Here is a 9,442-nt window from a genome sequence, read left to right on the forward strand (position 1 = left end):
CAAGCCCACAGTATGGGCTGGGAGTGCAAATATTTGTAAACAGCCATCTCTGCAACAGCTAAGCCCTGAGCATGCGATCAGCCAGGGTATCCCGGTTCTGCTGCCCAGGGCCTCCCCACAGGTCATCAGTCCCTTGACAGCAGAATTCAAAGGAGCAAGAACAGATACTGCTTCTTGAGGTCCAGATTTAGAATCCACATAACATCACTCCTGCCACATTCTATTGGTCAAAGCAAGTCGAAAGTCAAGTTCAGGTGTAAAGATAGGAAAGCTGACCACTTCTTGATGGGAGGAGCTTCAAAGAATCTGTGGTCACCTGTAGTCTATAGCTGTAGTCTGTCCTTGGCTGTAGGAGGAGAAAGAGCACACTCAGGAAGAGAGGTGTTCTGGGCAGTCCAGCACAGCACTGAATGTCCTCTGCAGTAGCCATCAGGATTCTAGATGGAATGTGGCTGCATCATGCACACATGTAACCCATGGCAACCACAGATCCACTGGGGAGGGGAAAAGAGGAGAGAAGGAGAGAGAGAGAGAGAGAGAGAGAGAGAGAGAGAGAGAGAGAGAGAGAGAATTTAAACAGTGCCACTGATTCCAGAACACATGCCTTGGACTGAACATGAGACAAAAAACATCTGGAAACCACTTATCTTTTGCTTTGCTATTTCCCTTTGGAAGGCACACCTAAAAGAGTCTATGAAGACCTATGAAATGAGTACTAATCAGACCTGTTTCCCTTTCCCTTGGAGGCACCTGATTTAACCCATTATTTTCAGAGGGTTGGGAAATCTAAATCTATTAATTTGATTAAACCTTTGCCAATAAACATTTTTATAAAATACCTTTACATTACCACTTGTTTTAAATGTTTTCAAAATACCTAAAACCTGCAAATTTAGTTCATCAATTTATGAAAAATATCTCTCACTCAACTATATTGTCATACCAGTCCTTACTGTTCAACTTATCAACCAAATCAGGCTTATTTTTCCTCAGAAAAGTGACGGGCATTTCAAGAAATAGGGTAAAATCTACGGGAAAATAAATTTTAGAATAAAACTCAGAAGGTAGTGTCCTAAAAATAGGCCATATTTACATGATTTTTACCCAATATAATTATTAAATCTATTTTGTAAGTTATAAAAACAAAATAACTCAATGTACAATTATTGATTATTTCATTTGTAAAGTTTGTAAGTAATACAATGTGAAGCCAAAATTATAAGTTTTCTAAGAAGTGAGAAATATGATAAAAAAGCATATTTTGAACACTGGTGTTGGTCTTGGGAATCAATTAAATAAATATTTCCATTAATTTCATTGGACATTATGGTCAAATTTTTCTATGTATTTAATGAAAAGAAAAGACAAATTTTGCTAAAAAAATGAAACAAAACACAATTGATCACAGTCAGGTAGAAAATATGAAACATTTTACATAGAATAAATAATTTATAATATCTACATTATAAAAGGCCAGGGGCCGTCACAACATTAAACGACCAGACGGATGACCAGTCACCAGGAAGTGCATGGAGCACCTCTCGGTCCCTCCCCCACATCCCATAGGTTCCTATAACAGCAAGGCTAGTGGCTGGCGGGTGAGGGGGGTTGGGGGTGAAGCAGGCACAGCGATGTCGTTAGCCTTCGGCCCAGTTGTTACCCTTCGGGCTGGGGCCGAGCCAGAGGCCTAACAACCTTGCTGCTGCTGCAGAGGCTGTGAATCAGGCCCAGAGAGAGGCCTGGAGAGAGAGGCAGGGCCTGATCCCCAGCTGCCATGGCTGCTGGCGAGGCCTGGAGAGAGAGAGGCAAGGCCTGATCAGCAGCTGCCACAGAGGCTGCAGATCAGGCCCAAGAGAGGCCTGGAGATAGGCCCAGAGACGCTGACTGGCATAAAAACTGACCAATCAGAACCAAATCTGGGTGAACTGCGAGGAGCCAATGGCTACCTAGGAGGTGGAGCTTTTGGTGCTGATTGGCATAGAAATCGACCAATCAGAACCTAATCTGGGTGAAGGCAGAACCTAAGGTGGGGGTTGAGGAGGGGTTTTAAGGGCAAGGGCTGTTTGGTGTAAGGTGTAAGAAAGCGGTTCAATTTTTTAATGACTGGTTTGGCAGCATAGTGCATATATGGCTGGCTATCAGTCTAGATATAGGGATTATGTATTTTTGTCTTCCAAGAGCATCTCCTCCTGCTGAAAAAGGCTCCCCCCCACTATTTAAGCAATCCTATCCTATATAATCTATCTATACTAATAAAAGGGTAATATGCTAATTAGATCTGGTCGACCAGCCATCTTCCGGATGTCTGACTTCCTTCTGGACAAAGCCATGGTGGTGGGATCTGAGACACGGTTAGGGGTGATCAGGTCAGCAGGGGAAGACAGTTGGGGGTGAGATCAGGCCTGCAGGGGAGGGCAGTTGGGGGTGAGATCAGGCCTGCAGGGGAGGGCAGTTGGGGGCAAGATCAGGCCTGTAGGGGACGGCTGTTGGGAGCAATCAGGCTGGCAAGGGAGCTGTTAGGGGTCATCAGGCAGGCAGGCAGAGGTGATTAGTGGCAATCAGGCAGGCAGGCAGAGTGGTTAGGGGTGATTAGGCAGTCAGGCAGGTGAGCGATTAGGAGCCAGTGGCCCCAGTTTACGACAGGGATATCCGATGGCAGCCAGACATCCCCCAAGGGGTCCCCGATTGGAGATGGTGCAGGCTGGGCTGAGGGAACCCCTCCCGTGCACGAATTTCATGTACCAGGCATCTAGTGACTTGATAAAAAATGGCATTTAGCTACTTTGTTGAATAATGCACACAAATATAAAAAAATCACATAAAAGTTTTATCTGTGTTTTTCTTTTTCCCATTGTATCTTGAAAAACATAATAGTCCCCGGAAACATTAGAGTTATATTGAGGGGACAGGAGAGTTAAAATTCTTAAAAATTGCTATTACTGCCACACTATACTCTTCTATATATCTGGATTCAGAATACTCCAGCCTGAGCCTAGAATCCCCATTTTTAATGCCAGGAACATGTATAGGACCTAGAAAGGTTATGTGCCCTGAGGGTTTGGGGTGGCTTGATTAATCCTTAAATGGGCCTCCCCTTTTTTTATAGCCTGGGAGGTTTCCTGTCCCTAAAGGATGAGAATGTATCTTGCTTTGTTCTGGTGGGGGAAGGGTCAGAGTGGATACAGGTGCATCTGGGAAGACCAGCCTCAGAAAACAGCATCATCGGAAGCTGAGCATCTGGACACCAAGTTCTCTCAAACTTTCAATGCTTGAGACCCTGTGGCAGCTCTGCTACCCTCACGTGGAACGCCATTGCCCTAGGATGCTGGCATCCAAGACACCATCGAAGCTCTTCAGCCCCGTCCCCATGGAGCAGCCCCACCTACGTGTCTAGGTCCAGCTGCCCCTGTGCCCCACACTTTCTCACACACTTTGTTCCAGGCTGGCGGGGAGAGGGGTCTCCCAGCCCTCTGTGGAGGAAGCCCACAGATGTCCAAGTCACACAGGCTGGACATAGCTCCCTGGGAACCCAGTGTGTCTGTGGGAAGGGCTGCTGGAGGGCAGGAATCTGTTCCCTCTTCAGAGCCTGCCCCGGAGGAGAACACTGAGCAGGAACCCTCCTGTCCCAGCCCCACTAGGTTCTCTGGGAATTCTTTAATGGTAAGTGGGGCTGCAGACGTGCTGACAGTGTGGATAGGGGCAATGCCAGCACAGCCGGACTGTCACCTCAGCTCTGTTACTCATCAGCTGTACGACTTTAGCGAGTCATGTAGCCTCTCAGAGCCCTAATTCCCTGACGTCCAAAAGGCAGATGTTGATATATAACTCACAGAGTTTGGGGGTGATTAAATGGGAGCGCACACCTAAAGTGCCTAACACTGCCTGGAGATAGGAAATGCCCGGGGCAAGCCCAGGGAGCTGTTACTCTATTTCCCTACCAAGTAGGCTCTCTGGGCTCCCCTTCCTCAGGCAGCGCCCAACCCCAGCCCCCAACGCTTCCTCAGACTTCATAGTCAGTGACCTTCTCTTTGAGCCTGAACCACTGGGGATCTCTCTCTCTCTCTCTCTCTCTCTCTCTCTCTCTCACACACACACACACACACACACACACACACACACACACACACCAGAGGCTAGAGGCTGCATCCCTTTTGGGCTAAAGCCAAACCCAGAGAAAAATAAAGAATGGAGTCCATTCTGTTTTTGTTTTTATTGATCTTAGAGAGTGGAAAGGAGGGAGGGAGGAGAGAGAGAGAGGGGGAGAGACCTGATGTGAGAAAGGATCACGCTCCAACCAAGTGAGCCACGCTGGCCAGGGCAAATGGAGTCCTTTTGTTCTGTTTTTTTCATTTGTTTATTTTTTGTTTTAAAATGTTATTGATTTGAGAGAGAGAGAGAAACAATGATTTGTTGTTCCACTTATTTACATATTCATTGGTTGCAGCAACCTTGGCTTATAGGGACAACGCTTAACCAACTGAGCTAACCAGCCAGGCCCTGAGTCTGTTTACATTCCTCCAGGATCTGTGAACTCCGGGGTAATGAGACAGACGTGAAATGAATATGGGGCCCTTTTTTAACCCTAGGTCCACTTAATTGACTCAGTTGGGAGCGTCATTAGTAAATGATTAATGAAAATGGCTTCTGTAAAAATTGAGTTATCTCAGATTGTTGCAACCTGCTGCCCAGATACTCCTTAGAGAGGTAAGAGCTGTTACTATCCTCCGATTGACTCTCTTCCTTTACACAGAAGATAATGTTATAGGCACAGGGACTCTCTCCCCAGAGATGAGCATTGGGCTCATGTCAGAAGGGAAAACTCAGATTGAGGTTAAACAACTGGTTCCAAGTGCCAGCAGCAGCTGGTGCCCAAGCCAGAGTGGGAGCCCCAGGGCCAGGACCTCCCAGCCAGTAGGATCCTGGCTACTGCCCATCATGTAACCACCTCTCCACTTCCATGAGGTTTAATGGAAATCAACAAAATGCCAGACAGGGTGGGGGAGACAGAAAGTACACACCCCCAAATGCAGCAGGGGTTATCTTCAGGTGAGGTCATAACAAGTCTCAGGGAGGAAAATGTTAACTTAAAGAATCTTGCTGCTCGCAACTCTCATTTTTAGGGTGAAAATGTTTGGGTCCAAGGTGGGCAGAGATCATGAAGATCCCCATGGCAGGACCACGGCAAGAGAGGGGAGGCCCATGTTGTGCTGGGAAGATGGCTGTGCCATGTGGTCTGGAGCTCCTGGCGGCCTCCAGGGACTTCCCAGCCTGCTAGTCCATGACTTCCCGGCCAAAGAATCCACAGCCAAATGTGTTTTCAAAGCCAAGGGCAGCGCTGTATCCACTAGAGCAGTGGTCTCAACCTTCTGGCCCTTTAAATACAGTCCTCATGTTGTGACCCAACCATAAAATTATTTTCGTTGCTACTTCATAACTGTAATGTTGCTACTGTTATGAATTGTAATGTAAATATCTGATATGCAGGATGGTCTTAGGTGACCCCTGTGAAAGGGTCATTCGACCACCACAGGTTGAGAACCACTACACTAGAGCGAGCTAGGGGACTGTGGGAAGAGCAGGACGCCAACCACCCAAAGGGACAAGGGGGAAGGCGTTAGCTGACCAGGTGCACTTCTGGGTGCTCAGAGCCCTGAGCTGTCCGGAGCTTCCCAGTTCAGAAGTGACGACCATGTCCCCAGGTTTCCCACTTTCCCTGTGATTACCTTAACTAAGGGCACTTCTTAGCCTTCAAAACATAATCCTGCAAATTTAGAGTCAAAAAGTAGGTTAGTGGCTGCCTAGGGATGGGGTGGGACTGGGGATTAACTCTAAATGGTACATGAGATCTTTCAAAATTGAAAATGCTCTAAAACTGATTTATTATGATGGTTGTGCCACTCTGTAAAGTTACTGAAAATCATTGAATTATACACTTGCAATGGCTGAATTTTATGACAGGTAAAATACACCACAATAAGTCTGGTAAAAAGATAAAAATGAACTAAATAAATAAAACACCTACTACTGATGTAGCCTCCGTCCTGAAAACTCCCCCGACTGCATCGCCGCGCTGACGACCCCTTCCTCAGAGCTCCTGCGTCCTTCCTCGGGCTCGCTCTCACTTTATATCTTGAACTGTAACATTTGTGGCCATGCCTGCATCTCCCATCTGGACCAACAAAGATTTGAAAACACACATATAAACTTCAAACTGCACCACTTGTCTCATCATCATGCTGACGAAACGGAAACCTGCCCAGAGCTCTCACACACCTCCCTGTCAGCGCCCTGCCCCTCAGCCCTGATCACAGTGCCCCGGCCACCTTCTGGGCCGAGGCCCACATTCTCCTCCCATGACCACAGCCATCCCACCCTGAGCCCACCTTCCTGGGAACAATCGCTGCCCAAGAGCCGAGGACAGGGAACGCGTCTCTCCCCAGCACAGCACAGCACAGCCCCATGAGGCACCAGGCTTAATTCAAGAGATCCAGGACAATAGATGCTTAACAAGTACGGAGACTCACTCATTCAGTTGCGTATTCTTTTTTTTTTTTTTAAGACTTCAATGACAGTTTACTTAAGAAAAATCCCATTGTAGAAAAATAACTCTGCAGATATAAATTGTAAACAGCTACGTCACTTGTCGGGAGCAGCACCATGCTTACGCCACTCAGCATCCACACTGTGTGTTTGCTGAAAATCAGACGTATAAAATGAAAGACTCAAGCTGAATAGTCACCGTGTACGCCTGCTCCGCTCAGTGTGGGAAAAGGCCTTGGGAAACGATGCCTCATGTATGACTGTGCGCGACTACTTTCAGATGAACAGTATACTGCTCACTGGATACATCACCTACAGAAAGCTAACTAGGCGTGGGAGCCCCCCACAGCTAGTATAGACATGGTTGTGCTACAGGTAAAGACAAATGGCCAGAAGCCCTCAGGCTGGTGCTCAATGGACTGCCTCTCCAGCAGGAAACCGGGAGGTCCAAGGCCCGCCCTGCAGGAGAGGAAGGACCAGGCTCCAGACCATCCCTGGGACCCGCAGCCTGAGGAGCTTAGCTCAGTGTGTACAATAGGCTCAGAGCCAGGAAAAGTGAACCATCTGCTTATCTGCATTGAATGTATTCCTCATGACGTGTCCTCTTGACTTTCTGTGATGGCGAGCTTTGAGAAAGCCACAGATTTGCAAGAAACACCATATTCTTTTCATTTTACTTTCGTTGGGCGAGGTGGGGGGAGTTGAAGGGTGGCGGTGGATGCCCAGCATCTTCAAGGACATGCTCTGAGTTATTCTGCCATTTAGATGATGGGACTTTTGCCAAAAGTCATGTAGGATTACTACCAATAGTTGTAACTAAATTAGGATTGGCAAGTAGCAATATTGGAGGTGTGTTTTTTTTTTTTTTAACACATTCATCATTTTCAGTGGTTATTTCTGAATATAACTGGCAACAGGCTACTTTCCCTCCCTCCTCTGTGGTTATTTCATTGATAAGCACATAACCCTGAAGGACAGCATCATGAACAACACATTTGAAATAATTTCTGATTAAAATACTATAAAAATCTTAAATAATTCATGATATAGGCCAATCACCACATAATAGTTGCTTTGATAAACAAAATCTTACAAATTCGGTAAAAAAATCAGCAGCATAAGGTAAAGCAAATATACAAAAAATCTAAACCATGATAAAATAATTACATTACACAGTTAATTACAGCAAACATACAATACAGTTTTGTTGCTGTTTTAAAACAACTTAAGTTTTAAATTACATCACTTGACATTTTAAAAAATAAACTACTTTACTACAAAATGAATTTTACATTTTTGGGAAAATTACTCAAAATAAGACCACTGACTTAGTTCTCAAAGTAGTTCTATCAATGACTAGATGACTTCCCATCCCTCCTCTCCCATTCCCAGGCACAAGGAGTCATCTACCACAGCCCAGAGGTCCGGCTGATGCTTCTAGATTGCTGTCGGTCAGTATCTGAGGCCAAAGTCGGATCTGTTGACACTGAAGTCATGCCGTTGACAGATGGCGATGACGATGGATGCTGAGAGCCATTGATGACTGCTGCCCCCATATAACTCAATTCTTGGTTCTCTCTGCCAAGTCCATAACTTCCTTGTATATCAATTCTTTCCACTCTTCTATTGTGTGTTCCCGTTCACCTAACTGCTTGTCAGGTATCTTTGGTGGTGGAGCCTCCGCCTCGGAAGGGCCATACCAGATGTTGATGTATGGGTGCTGGAGAGCTTCGTCCAAAGAGATCCTTTGGGATGTGTCAGTCACCAGCATTTTGGATAACAAATTCCTTGCCTGACTGGTTTTAAGTTTGTTGTGTTCTGAGTCGGCAGGGAAAAGGACATCGGGGAAGAGTTTCTCAAAGCTATATCCAACATATTTAGTTCTGTTGGTTGTAGTTTCTTCATGAATTCAGGACATGGTGTCCCAAGTTGTTCAATAACTTTATTCCACTGATCAATGTGATCTGTACCTGGGAACAAAACACCACCTTCGATCATTTCTCCCATGATGCACCCAACTGACCAAATGTCAAAGTTTTCTTTGTAGCCCATCCCTAGGATGACTTCAGGTGCTCTGCAATAGCGAGTCACTATGTAAGGTGTCATCATGAAACTAGTTCCTGCAGTCCTGGCCAGTCCAAGGTCAAGAACCCTCAAAGTGCGGTCTGATTTTACTGCTATATTACTGGGCTTTAAGTCCCGATGAATCATTCCAGCAGAGTGAAGGTGCTTGATTCCACACAGCATCTGATAAAGAAGGTAGGACATCCTTTCATGACCTAGTTCCACCTGAATCACTTGGCAAAGATTTGCATCATGAACTCCATGACTATATAAACATCTTGAAATTCTTCTAGAGATTTCTGTGGTGTGAAAACATGCAAAAGGCCAATTACATTTTTGTGATTAACACATTTCATAAGAACCAGCTCTCTGTAAGCCCACATAGCATGGGATTGATTCTGAAATGGCCAGTTTCGCTTCTTGATGGCAACATTTCTTTCAAGAATGGCATCAGAAGCTGCACATATTATTCCTTGAGCTCCTGAGCCTATGGGTTTTAAATTCTGATCTCATTTCAGGACTGCGAATGTAGAATCTCCAATTTCTACACTACAAAAATTGCTGTCACACTTACTTCTACTCATGATGGCAAGCAATTAATTTAATGGCTTCATCCAAAAATTCACCGAGAAGCGGGCAGCACAGCGAATGGTGACGGGGAGCCCGCCAGAGGGGCCAGTGCTGTCTGGGTGGTTGCCACAGCCGTTACCCAGCGCTGCCCATGGCTCACGTCCTCTGGCCTCAGCCGCCCCACTAAGTTTCATATTCATTTAACCAAAACATATGTATCCCACCAGTGATGTGCCAGACACCAGGCTCAACACAATGGTGAGAACCA

General features: G+C 45.9%; 1 pseudogene across 1 annotated transcript; it reads right to left on the reverse strand.

The window, feature by feature from the left end:
• Positions 1-7,942: 7,942 nt before the first annotated feature.
• LOC308517383 (mitogen-activated protein kinase 8-like) lies at positions 7,943-9,188 on the reverse strand (annotated as a pseudogene). Its single transcript has 2 exons — positions 8,529-9,188; positions 7,943-8,358 (listed from the first exon to the last, which is right to left on the reverse strand). The product of its transcript is annotated as a mitogen-activated protein kinase 8-like (transcript).
• Positions 9,189-9,442: the final 254 nt, after the last annotated feature.

The sequence above is a fragment of the Myotis nattereri genome (genome assembly GCF_964212035.1).
Source record: "Myotis nattereri genome assembly, chromosome: 3".
Classification (NCBI taxonomy): domain Eukaryota; kingdom Metazoa; phylum Chordata; class Mammalia; order Chiroptera; family Vespertilionidae; genus Myotis; species Myotis nattereri.